At 39.0% G+C, this 12,697-nt stretch overlaps 1 protein-coding gene across 1 annotated transcript in view; it reads left to right on the top strand.

The window, feature by feature from the left end:
* LOC123958124 (tryptophan 5-hydroxylase 2-like) overlaps nt 1–12,697 on the top strand; it is a 28,043-nt gene that overhangs the window by 2,176 nt on the left and 13,170 nt on the right. The window lies entirely within an intron of this gene.

Raw genomic sequence — 12,697 nt, forward strand, 5'->3', positions numbered from 1 at the left:
CACACACACACACACACACACACACACACACACACACACACACACACACACACACACACACACACACACACACACACACACACACACACTCACTCACTGAGACTTCATATAATATCTTATTCATCTGCTTGTGTGAAACATTCCTTCTACTCTCCAACAACACACACACAAACACACACACCTGTCGCTCTCTCAGCTGTCTCTGTCCTCCTTGCTCAGAGACACCTTTGCTCTGTTTGACTGTCTCTCTGCTCCAGGATGTTTCCCTCTGAAGCGGCTGTGAACTGAAATTTATCAGAGCTGCTGAAGTGAACACTTGTGTGGATTTGTGGTGACATTTACATCTGATCACAAGTGTTTTCAGTTTCTGTTAGACAATCTAAAGGGGGTAGCCTACCACATCACAGCAGAGGGACAGGTAGATTTTGTTAAAATATTATGACTTCATTCTCACAGATTTTATTCTTATTCAAAATATTATGACTTTTGTCTACAAATGTCAGAGAACACAGAAAGTTTTGAACAGGAGCATAAAACTGCTGTTAAAGTCCAGCAGTTCATCAGTGAATTAAAATTAATACATTTATCACTGAGGTGAAAATGTGCCACTTGCACATTTAAAGACTTTAGGCTACTTCAGTCATGCCTGCATGTGTGTTGACACAGCAGTAGAAACATCTGTCAGCAACAGAGAACAGGTGTTCTGTGTTGTGTACAGGTGAAAACAAGAAAGATTTCTGGGCTGGGCTAAGCCCACAATGTTCCAAGAGCCTGGAAACGCCCCTGCTCACATAATCACTTCTTCTTTAGTGGTTTTGCCTGCAAAATAAAAGCGCAAGAACATTTTTTTGCAGCAACGCTTTATTTGGAGTTGAATTGAGAGCTTTTACAACAATTCTGAACAACATTAAAAGAGTTTGTAGCCTGTTTGACACACCTCTGAAAGAGCCGTCAGAAAACGTGATTCCCCTAAATGTCCTCTCCCCTTTCTGGAGATACTGGGGAAATGAAAAGGCGTCTGTAGGTTGATGGATGTGGAACACCGGAACACAAACGCTGCAGCACATGCTTTATTGTGAGCATGTGAAACAGTCACTTCATGATCAATTTGTTGAGGAGGGGGGGAAAAAATTCACCCAACGTGGTATCAAACACACAACCTTCTAAGTGAGAGTCATGTGCTTCACCGACTGAGCTGACCAAACATTGGAACCCACAGGTCAAATATTATGCCTTATATTCTCACACACCATCTAATGATTAAAAAATTGGTCCGAAGCAAAAACTTATTTTTCAACCCCTGCTGTATATTATTACTTCTTCTACTTCATTGAACGTACGTAATGAACGTAGTGACGAGTGTCTACACTGGCAGAATTCTACAAGAAGAAGAAGAACATAGTGATGACACGCACTCTGTAGCGCTGTTTGTCCATTTCGGGCTACTATAGAAACATGGCGCCGCAACATGGCGACGTCCATGGAAGGGATCTGCGGTTATGTAGATAGAAAGGACTCATTCTAAGGTAAAAAAAACACATTGGTTCACTGAAAATATAGTTATGGATCTTAAATTGCATTTCTGTCACTAGATCTTTAGAAATATTACACACTGGACCTTTAAGATATACATTTCTATGTACGCACATCAGTGGCTTGTGTTTTAGAAACACTCTGCACCATGCAATATTTTATCTCACATGTATTAGGGTGATCACATAATCAATCTGAAGGGCACTTACACGCTTACCTGACACTCAAATCCTTTCAGGCCGTTCAGTAACCATTATTATTCTTTATTTTATTTATTTATTCTTTTATGTTTATTTTATTTCATTTTTTATAAATTTTTTTAACACACACACACACATACTTGTTGTTAATTTATTTTTACAGATAAATTTTATTGTGTGATGTTTGTGCCCCCCAGCCCAATGTCTGACCTCTTACCTTTACTAGAGGTTTTTAAAAAAGAAACTCCACATCCTTCAACCTACTAGCTATTGTTGGTGATTGTGGTTATAGACCTTAATTTAATCATTAATCAGAGTTCCAAATTGTTAATTTTAGGAGACAAAATTAATAGTTAATTAAAGAAAACAACTCTCCTCTTTCAGAGTGAAAATTTTCCTTAAGCGATAATTCAGTTTTTTTGTTACAAACAAGAGTGTCACTAGGTCGCTCGTAGGGATCCTTTCCATGATGTTGTCAGACACCTCCTGTAACAGTCTGAGCCTGTCGCTGGCAAAAAGAAGCATTTTTTGTGGACTTTATTTATATAAGCTGAATTATATAGCTAAATTTTAATAAGATGTTCCTGAGCCGTCTTGTCTGGAATGGAGAGTCCTGTAGCGCCTCCCAGAGGAGAGAAGGACAAACAGTCTATTGCTGGTGCTACTGATGCTTTTACTGCTGGTGTCATTTCAGAAGCCTGAACAGTAAAACCATGACTGATCAAGACGTCTGTATACCCACTGTAAAATCATACACTCATTTGGCTCCTCACACAAGAACAACTGATTTTTGCTTTTGCTATTTGACTTACAATGCTAATTACAGAGCCCCGGAAATTACATTTGAAAGGCAGAAAATCTATGTGGTGCAGACATGATAGATTTGCCAGACCCCCTCTAGTGAGTGCACGAAAATGAAAAACATTTGTTGCTCGTTACGTTTACTTCTCTGTAGTAATCAAAGGTTCAAGAAAGCTGCAGCTAAATAAACACTGGATCAACTAAAGCCATTGTCAGTGCTCTAAAGGTTCTGCTCTGTTATACACACTGTGTTAATACCATGTATTTTGGTTTATAATATAGTTTATATTACATTTAAATATACTGTATTCTATTAAACTGTATGATATTGTTTTCAATTATTATATTCATTTTATTTGATTAGATAATACCAGTTTAATCTATGCATAGAAGGGTACATATATTTTAATGATTATTTATTAAAGCTGAAATTCAAAGAAAGCCAAGTTAATTTTCTTGAACTGAGTCTCTTGGTACATACATACACACACGCACACACACATCACACAGGGGGTACATAAGCACATACACAGACTTGAGGAAAATATCTGATATGTCACTGCCCCCTTGTGGCCCATGGAGAAATATTTCAAAATGAAACACAATCACAAGTTCCGACCAGCACACAAAGGTGTATCTGCATTTGCATATTGTTTGATGGCATTAAGTCATAGTGCATCTCTGTCTACCTCCACAGCTGCTTATTGTAAAGCCTTTACACCTGAATCTTGATGCAGTCATGATCTACCAAAATCTCATCACATCTGGTCTGAGCGAGCTGTCAGTGGACCAACACGTTTTATTTTATCCCAGTCTTCATGTGCTGATGTGTATGCATGTGATTAATATGGTTTGTTATGCTACACACCCCATCCTACTGTTAACAGGCCCTGGTTGTAGAGGTTAGTGGGGGGTAGCCAGTTTATATTATTGTCCTGAAAAGAAGGAAATAATGAAACAGACAATAGGTAGTGCATCCCTTTCTCTTGCTTCAGTCTGTCATTATTTACTGTACTCATTACTACTATTTATCCTCATATACTGTGTTAATATCACATAACACAAAATAACAACAAAAAATTATTGCCAAATAAATATTATGTCCAACAGCCTGTGTGTTCTGTCATTCTCCATATTCAAATGAAAAGAAAATACACATTTCCTTAAATTCCCTTGGTCTGCTGTTTACAGCTTTAACTGAGCGCAGAAGGTTCACCAGGTAGCAAATATCCACATTACCTTTTTGAGGCGCTTGACCTTAGGACAAGTAAGTTTACCTTTCACCTTTTACTTTTGTCAAGGCCCAAATGTCACTTGTCCGTCTAGGACAATAATTTACTGTTTTCATTACGTTTGCAAATGCAGAATTCATACGAACTAAAAGATGAGAGCATCACAACAGTGGCAATAAAATAAATTATTCAACTTGTGAATTTTTTTCAACTTTATTTAGATGTATAATACGTAATAGGCAATGCAAAGTGATACAGATGAATGTTCAGGTAAGCCCCTAGGTTTCACTACTTTATTTGTTTGACAGACCGGTATTCGAAATGCCATATGGCTATTGTAGTTTCTTTGAGACATTTTGTAGTTTTTAAGAGCTGTCTTATGTTTAGAGCTAACACATATACAGTACTGTGCAAAGGTTTTAGGCCTGTGTGGAAAAATGCTGTAAAGTAAGAATGCTTTCAAAAATAGACATTTTAATAGATTATATTTATCAATTAAGTGAACAGAAGAAAATCTAATTAAATAGTAATAGTGACCGCACTTTGCATTCAAAACAGCATAAATTCTTCTTGAAACACTTGCACATAGTTTTTGAAGGAACTCTGCAAGTAGGTTGGCCCAAACATCTTTGAGAACTCCCCGCAGTCCTTCTGTGGATGTAGGCCGCCTCAGTTGCTTCTCCCTCTTCATGTAATCCCAGACAGACTGGATGATGTTGAGAGTCACAGCACTTCACTTTTTCCACTATACATTACAGCCTTTTTACAAAATGGATGAAATTCATTAGTTTCCTCGAAATACTACAAACTATACCCCATCATGACAACATGAAAGAAGTTTGTTTGAAATCTTATTAACAATGAAAAATTCAAAAAAAGCACATGTACAGAAGTATTCACAGCCTTTGCTCAGTACTTTGTTGACGTACCTTTGGCACCAATCACAGCCTCAAGTCTTTCTTTTTAGTATGATGCTACAAGCTTGGCACACCTATTTTTGGGCAGTTTCTCCCCTTCTTCTTTGCAGGACCTCTGAAGCTCCATCAGATTTAATAGGGGGTGTCGGTGCACAGCCATTTTCAGATCTCTCCGCAGATGTTCAATCAGGTTCAAGTCTGGGCTCTGGCTGGGCCACAACATTCACATAGTTGTCCTGTAGCCACCCCTTTGTTATCTTGGCTATGTTTGCTTAGGGTCATTGTGCTGTTGGAAGAGGTCCAGAGCGCTCTGGAGCAGGTTTTCATCTAGGATGTCTCTGTACATTACTGCATTCATGTTTCCATAGATCCTGTCTAGTCTCCCATTTCCTGCCGCTGAAAATCATCCCCACAGCATGATGCTGCCTCCACCATGCTTCACTGTAGGGATGGTCTCTGGTGATGAGCGGTGCCTGGTTTCCTCTAGAAATGACGCTTGCCATTAAGGCCAAAGAGTTCAATTTTGTTTCTCATGGTCTGAGAGTCCTTCAGGTGCCTTTTGGCAAACTCCAGGCTGTCATGTGCGCCGTGGCTTCCGTCTGGTCACTCTACCACACAGGCCTGATTGGTGGAGCGCTGCAGAGAAGGTTGCTGTTCTGGAAGGTTCTCCCCTCTCAAAAGAGACAAGCTGGAGCTCTGTCGGAGTGTCCATCAGGTTTTTGGTCACCTCCCTGACTAAGGCCCCTTTCCCCCGATCGCTCAGTTTGGCCGGGTGGCCAGCTCTAGGAAGAGTCCAGGTGGTTCCAAACTTCTTCCATTTACAGATGATGGAGGCCACTGTGGTCATTGGGACCTTAAATGCTGCAGAGATATTTCTGTAGCCTTTCCCAGATCTATGCCTCAATACAATCCTGTCTCTACAAACAATTCCTTGGACTTCATGGCTTAGATTGTGCAGTGACATGAACTAACTGTAGGACCTTATATAGACAGGTGTGTGCCTTTCCAAATCATGTCCAATCACCTGAATTTACCACAGGTGGTAATTTATGTTATGTGTATAATTTAGGACATTAATTGGTATGACTTCAAGGCTAGCAGTGGGGTACGCATCTTGTATAATACAGGGCTCTACGCCAACTTTTTATCCAAGCAGAACACATGCTCCTAAACGAGAAAATGTTGTAGTACACAAGATGTTGTACACAAGAAATAAAGGGGATTTACATCAAGTTGCATGTTGGAACAGGGGCACCCTTGTGAGGTACATACTCTGTTTACCTGTGTGCCTCTAACATATATCCATATGACTTGGCAGCTTAATACTGGATCACAGCAGAGAAACACTACCTCCACTCACATGCTTGGACATTGTCCATTGCGTGTACTTTTGCTCTACAAGCTGGCAAACTGTGAGAGCACAGTCACACTCGCAAAGATAAGGTAGCACTCCTCTTTTTGGCCAATTATTAAAACAAAATAAAACCTTTCAAAAGCATTCAGCATTCACTTATTTTATTGAGTCATTGCAGTGTGTTTGAGTCATATTATTTTTTTAAAAAGTGCTATAATCTTGGACTTTGTTACAAAAAACAGGTTTGTCTACTTTTAGTAGGCAGAAATATTATTTGGATACGTCAAGTAGAAATTAATGGAGGCATTATCCACAACCTGGGGGAATAACTTGTATAAATGAGTGTAATAGAATAATATTATAATATTATTTAATTATAATTTAATAGTATAATACTGATATTCATTATGTCATGTTACTATTTTCATTATAATTTAATAGAATACTATATAGATAGCCACTAGTATAATATTAGTTCAGTGACAGACGTTTTCATTTTTGTGGGTGTTTCATTCATTAAATCATTGTGCAAGAAAAATGGTCTATATTGTGCTCTCTTTTTCTCCTGCTCAGTGTTTCAGTAAATGTGTGTGGATTTGGCTCCCTCGATGACGTCATGAAGTGATCTGAGAGTGAGAACCTCCTCCAGCCCTTCAGCGCAGTAGACGGCTCTGCCCACTGAACACGTACTTAATACCCTGCTCTCAGCCATGCCCCAACCTTTTTTGTCCAACACAACACCAAGAGGTCATTTCATTGCTGAGCTAGAGCAGGAGGTTGTTCAGTATGTCTAACAGAAACTTCTTTTATGGTTATGAGGGAAAGGAAAATATTTTCTAGTTTTCCATCTGATGCGCTGCAGCTGCTCTGCCTCAACTCTCTGTGATGGACAGATAGCTTTACTTGTTGTTAATGCTACAGTAACTGCTAGCCAATGCTAACTGTAGCTGATGTTAGCTTACTCTGCCCAAACTGGGCACTCCCAGTGGTCCAATCAGTGAATATAGTTATAAAGTCGTGTTTTTTGTACAGTAGCGTAATTAACGCCTAAATCTTGACCTGCTATCGGGGATCTTGGTGCATAGTCAAAGTGGGTATAACAAAACAAAACACATCGCTCGCTATTATTTTCTTTGTACACAAAACAGGAAACAACGGCAGCAGGTCACCTAACCAGTAGTTACAAAGTCAAAGGGGCGGGGGCAGCAAGGATCCCTGCAGCTGCTCTTTCCTCCATAAACGGCCTAAACACTACACTCTGATTGAGGCTGGGCTTTAGATTGGGAGTGAATGAACACAGGAAAAGCAGGGGAAACTGATCTAATAATGTCAATAGTTTGCCAGGAAAAATAGGGATGAGAACTGACAAGAGATAGAGGTCTTGTGAACATTTGTAGTTCTGTTCTCAGGTTTTTGTGTTAATACAATATTTCAATGATGAACAGGCGATAGATTAAAAACACAAAGAAATCAGGATTTGACGTTATAGACTGTATTTTTATGATTTTTGAATGCTTATCTTTTGCTTCCGATGGGCATGTATCATGTTAAGAAATCTGTTACCAAATCTCAAACTCATGAATCAGGATTATTCATGAGAATACCATTGAAAGAGAAATTATTATATTTGTGGTCCCCTGATTCGTGTGTTAAACCCAAAGAAGGAAGCTATGAAACGCTGGAACAGAGAACTGAATGAGTAAGAAGAAAGGAGAAATTTAAGCAGGCTATTCAATGAGTAAATGAATAAAATAAAAGAGAAGGAAGGAAGAGACCATCAACACTAAACATGGCAACATAACCAAAGGAGGTCACTGAAATATGGAATACAGACCAGGAAGCAAGGAGAGATGATACAATTCATGATGATGATACAATAAAAGAAAGAAATGACGAGGGGATGAATACACAGGACTAAACAAGTTAACCACATACTGCTGCGTGCTTTGGTCAGATCAAATGATGAACAAAGAATAGAATAGAAGAAAGGAAAGAGGGTAGAAAGAGGGCAGTAGATAAAAGAAAGTGGGGAATGGAAAGGAGAGAAGACGGCAAAATCAAAATTATGCAAAGAAAAGAAAGAATGAGTGAATGAATGGCTTGTGTATCCCATCCCTGATGCAGTAAATGTAGAAGGATAGTGTTGTTTAGTGGAGGCAGCCCTTCCCTCAAAGCAAATAACAATAAATTATTGGAACTATAAAGAAGAATGGTAACAATGGCCTGAATCAGTGCTGCTATTCATCTCAATGGAATTTACGTCCGCTCAAATCCTCAACGCCATTCTTACAGCTGAGAGAGAGAGAGAGAGAGAGAGAGAGAGAGAGAGAGAGAGATTTTTGCAAGAATTTTTTATTAAAACTTTGATTAACATTTTTTTGTTGAAGAAGAAGACAAAATACTTGACAAAAGATTTGACATTTCCCCTCCCACCCCTTGTTACCCCAGCAGCACAGTAACGATTGAACTAAATAGTCTCAACAAAACTACATATAAATAAACACCAAAAGCTGAATAAACACATACAGAAATTACATTTAATCAATTATCTTTATATGTCCCTGTAACCCTAACCGTGGGGGACATATAAAGATGATGGGGGTTTGCAACACAGTCACAAGGCATTTTATCACAACATCTGATCAGAGTCACCAACACTGATACACATACCAAGCACCTTGCTACAACTTATTTTATTTTATATACATTACCTGTTTAAAACCTTAATTGCTTATGGCACAAATGGAAATTTTGATTAATTTTTAGCGAATAGAAGGAGGCAACATCGTCGCCCAGATAGCAACAATTCAAATGAAGAAGCAAAGGGGTGTCACCCACAATGTTGTTTACCTTTATTCCTAATTCTTTCTCTGTAGATGCATTCCATACCCATCATCTCTGCCCAGAGAGAGAGGCTCAATGTATTTGCCATCAGACAGTTGGGAGGGCAGTTCAGTCGGCGTTTTGAGTCACCAGCTTCTCTGAAAAATGCAGGCTTAATAATAATGGAGCATGATCAGATAAAATGATACTTTCATATGAAGAGGTTTTCATTTTAGATAAAAGTTTCTGATCGAATAATCAATTCTCAAATACACGTGATGGGCCTCAGAGAAAAATTTATATTGACGTGCAGTGTGGTGAGAAAATCGGCAAACCAAATTCCCATTGCTCTTTGCAGATGACACCAACCTTTTTGTTTTAAATAGAGATTTAAAAACTCTTTGTGGAGAACTAAATCATGATCTTTATAATTACATATGGTTTTAAACAAAAACGTTTTCATTAAATATCAAGAAGTCATTATTATGATTAGTCAATATTCATGTCATTTGTAGGAAAGAAACAGTAAGCTAATTAAACTCCATGTTCATTGTGAAGAATGTCATCAACAAATTGTTTTGTTAGGTATTCTGATTGATGATAAGCAGGTTGGCTTTGTTTGCAATAAGATCTGAAAAAAAGGAAAGGGAGTCGGAAATATGGATTCGTAGGAGCTTGAAGGTTTTATCAATTTTGAGAGGGGTTTTATTTATGTAAACAGGAGATTGAACAGATTTAGTTTTCCTGAAGTCAACTATGGGCTCCTTAGTTATCTCCACATTAAGGGACAACTTTTGTTTTGACCCCAAATTGATAGGTCCTTCACTTCATCCCTGTATGCAATGCGGTTTGAGTGATGTGCAGCCACACAGTCATATGTATACAGACTATACAGCAAGGGACTGAGACAGCAACCTTGTGGAGCACCAATATTCACTACTATTTGTTACAAACTTTTACAGTCTGGAGTCTTCCTGTCAGAAAATCCTGTATCCACCTGCAAATGGAATTGCTGGGGCCAAGATCAATCAGCTTAGATCTCAGAATAGATAGATAGTATGATTGTGTTAAAAGCACTACTGTAATCAACAAGCAGCATTCTGACATGTGTGTTTTTGCTCTCCAAATGCTGGCAAAAAAGTCAGTGAGAGAGCACTACACCAAATGCACCTCTCCTTTTTAAATTGAAGGTGTTCCTTTTTTTTGACATTAACCTTCAAACCTGTGCATTTGTTTTTAAAGTGAGATATAAGAATAGATTTACCTTATACCTTTAGAAATTATTTTGTCAACACAGTTCCATAATCACCCAACAAGACAGGCTAAAAATTTTCATCTTCCTTTGTAAAAACATCCCAAGGTTAGTTTTCTATTAAATATTGTGGAGTTATCTTGTGGAATGAAATGGACATCTAACAGATTCCTCTGTGTAAATGTCTTTGTAGAAAAAAGAGACTTAGAAATGCCCTGCTGTCAAAAACATTGGAGTTGGAACAATAATGATCACCCTTAGAAACTATTTTTCATACTCTAAATAAGGCAGTTATTCCTGTTTCTTTGTTTTTTTACTTTACTTGTAAACTTATTTTATATTTAAGATGTATTGGGGATTTTTTATGTTAATTTTACCTTATGTATGTCTTCTGGGTGTGGTTTTATATATAAGCCATTACAGGTTTCTACCACACCCTCACACATACTTTTTATACTTCCTTCGTGTGTTTTGTATTTGTGAGTGTGAAGCAAATAAACAAACTAATAACCACATTTTAAAAATGAACTGATGGTCATCCCAATTTGGTGCGTAAATACTAAGAGTGACTTTTGTCAGGTCCTCTTCAGAGGATGGGCTAAATTGCACATTATGGCAGATAAAGATCCTCTGGCTTTACTCTGAACCTTGAACTGAAATAGCTGACATCTCCTATTTCTGTGAATTTTCTGTGAGCTGGCCTTGGTAGTTGTGGGCGTGATGGGTCTTCCTTCATCTGGAATTGATGGAACCGAACAATGATGGCCCGTGGGGGTTGACCAGGAGCTGGTCTGGAGTATAGGGTGCGGTGAGTAGTATGTAGCTTCAGTACCAGAGGCTGCAATTTCAGGACCGCAATCCTAGGACCGGAACTGCATTTGTAGGACCCTTGTTTACTTTGATACTGCCAGCTAGCTAGCTAGCTATGATACTCTTAACAGCCCTCCGAAGCCAATTAGCCTTACCCAAACAATCACAGGGTGTGTGTCCACACCTATGTTATTGATTATATGCATCTCGACCGGTTAACCCTATAGCATTCCTCCTAGCTTTTCTCTGTCTCAGCTCTCCCTTTTCTCTTTCTCTCATTCTCCAGTGCATTTTCTCGGCCACACAACTCACGCACTGACTGAACGTTGTGTTGATGTGTGTGTGCGCATGTCACCAGTCGCGTTAAAAGCAGGCGGGAGGCTGATGGTCTACAGGTCTGAGGGACTGTGGCTGCCCTGAGACAGCTTTGATATTCTCGTTTGACAAAAGTCTGGATGTCTTATGTAGCACGCACACCATCATACGGCGGCACTGCAAGAGATAGTAGATAGACGCGCCTGTTGACTCCACAGCGTCTTCTTTTTTACAGTGTTATCGTTCAAAAGAGGCTTCACGAATGGACCAATGAGCAAACACTATGTGCAGGTAGTACTCATGGGAGTTGTAGTGTCGTAATGTGACATTGCAATTCATTTGTTATTATCAGATGCCTTTTGAAACAATACAAATTTGTGGGTGATTAAAAAACAGCGCCATTCTCAAACACAGAAGGCTGCCTGGCTTGCTTTATTTGCACAAATTCACGTCTTGATCATTCTCTATCATCATTATACACACCCCTTGGGCCCACAACCAAATTCAAACCATGTAAAAACCACAGAAATATGTTGTCTATATGCAATCCACTCCTCCGGCTAAATCCTTCCATTGTCACAATCTTTCCTGAGTATACAACCAGAGCAGCCATATAAAGGCTGATGTATATAATTACTATCATTATCTCTGAAGTGCTCATTCATACAGCAGTAAAATATCCATCTATCCATGAGTAAAATATTAATATCAGATTTGCAGTAAATATATTGAAGTAATAAGCTTGATACACTATATGAATAAACACAATCTTATTAAAATTCAACCAATTTAATAATAATCTGGATCAAGCCACCAAGTTCTTAAAGAACTCCAGCACAGAGAGAGGAACAAAGAAATATTAACACATTATATAAACGCAGCAGTTTGGCAGGTCTGGACGCAGAATGGGCCACATCAGGTCCTGATTCTGCAGACAGAGAAACACACATGAGCACATCGCTCTCAAACACTGCAGGTTGTTCACCAGTCAGGAGCTGTGAAGCAACAGCACGGCTCTGTTGGTAAATTAAAAGGAAAAGTTACGTTGCGTTCTCTGGAAGACCTGGATCAGCTGTTAGCTGTTTACAGGGCTAACGCTAATGTGGCTGTGTTTTAATGTTTTAATGACCGGGTCTGTTTGTTTTGGAGAGGAGACGACCTCAGAGGTAATTCGGCTCCCGGTAGAACCCTGTCAGGGCTCTGAAGTGGAGCGGACCCAGAACAACTCTCATCAGCTGTTAGCTGTAAACACTAGCAGGACTAAAGTTAGTTAGTGCGGCTGTGTTAAAACTATAACTTAGCACAACATCACTGCGCTTTAATGCTTGTTACGCTTTATTAAATGTCACATAATTAACAAAATAGCTATATAATGTCAGTCCAGTGACTGTTGCCTGACAGCCGACCTGCCTCTCATTCTACGGGGCCGGCAGTCACTCAGCCTGCCGAGTGAACGAGGA

Source organism: Micropterus dolomieu, linkage group LG19 (assembly GCF_021292245.1).
Source record: "Micropterus dolomieu isolate WLL.071019.BEF.003 ecotype Adirondacks linkage group LG19, ASM2129224v1, whole genome shotgun sequence".
Lineage (NCBI taxonomy): Eukaryota > Metazoa > Chordata > Actinopteri > Centrarchiformes > Centrarchidae > Micropterus > Micropterus dolomieu.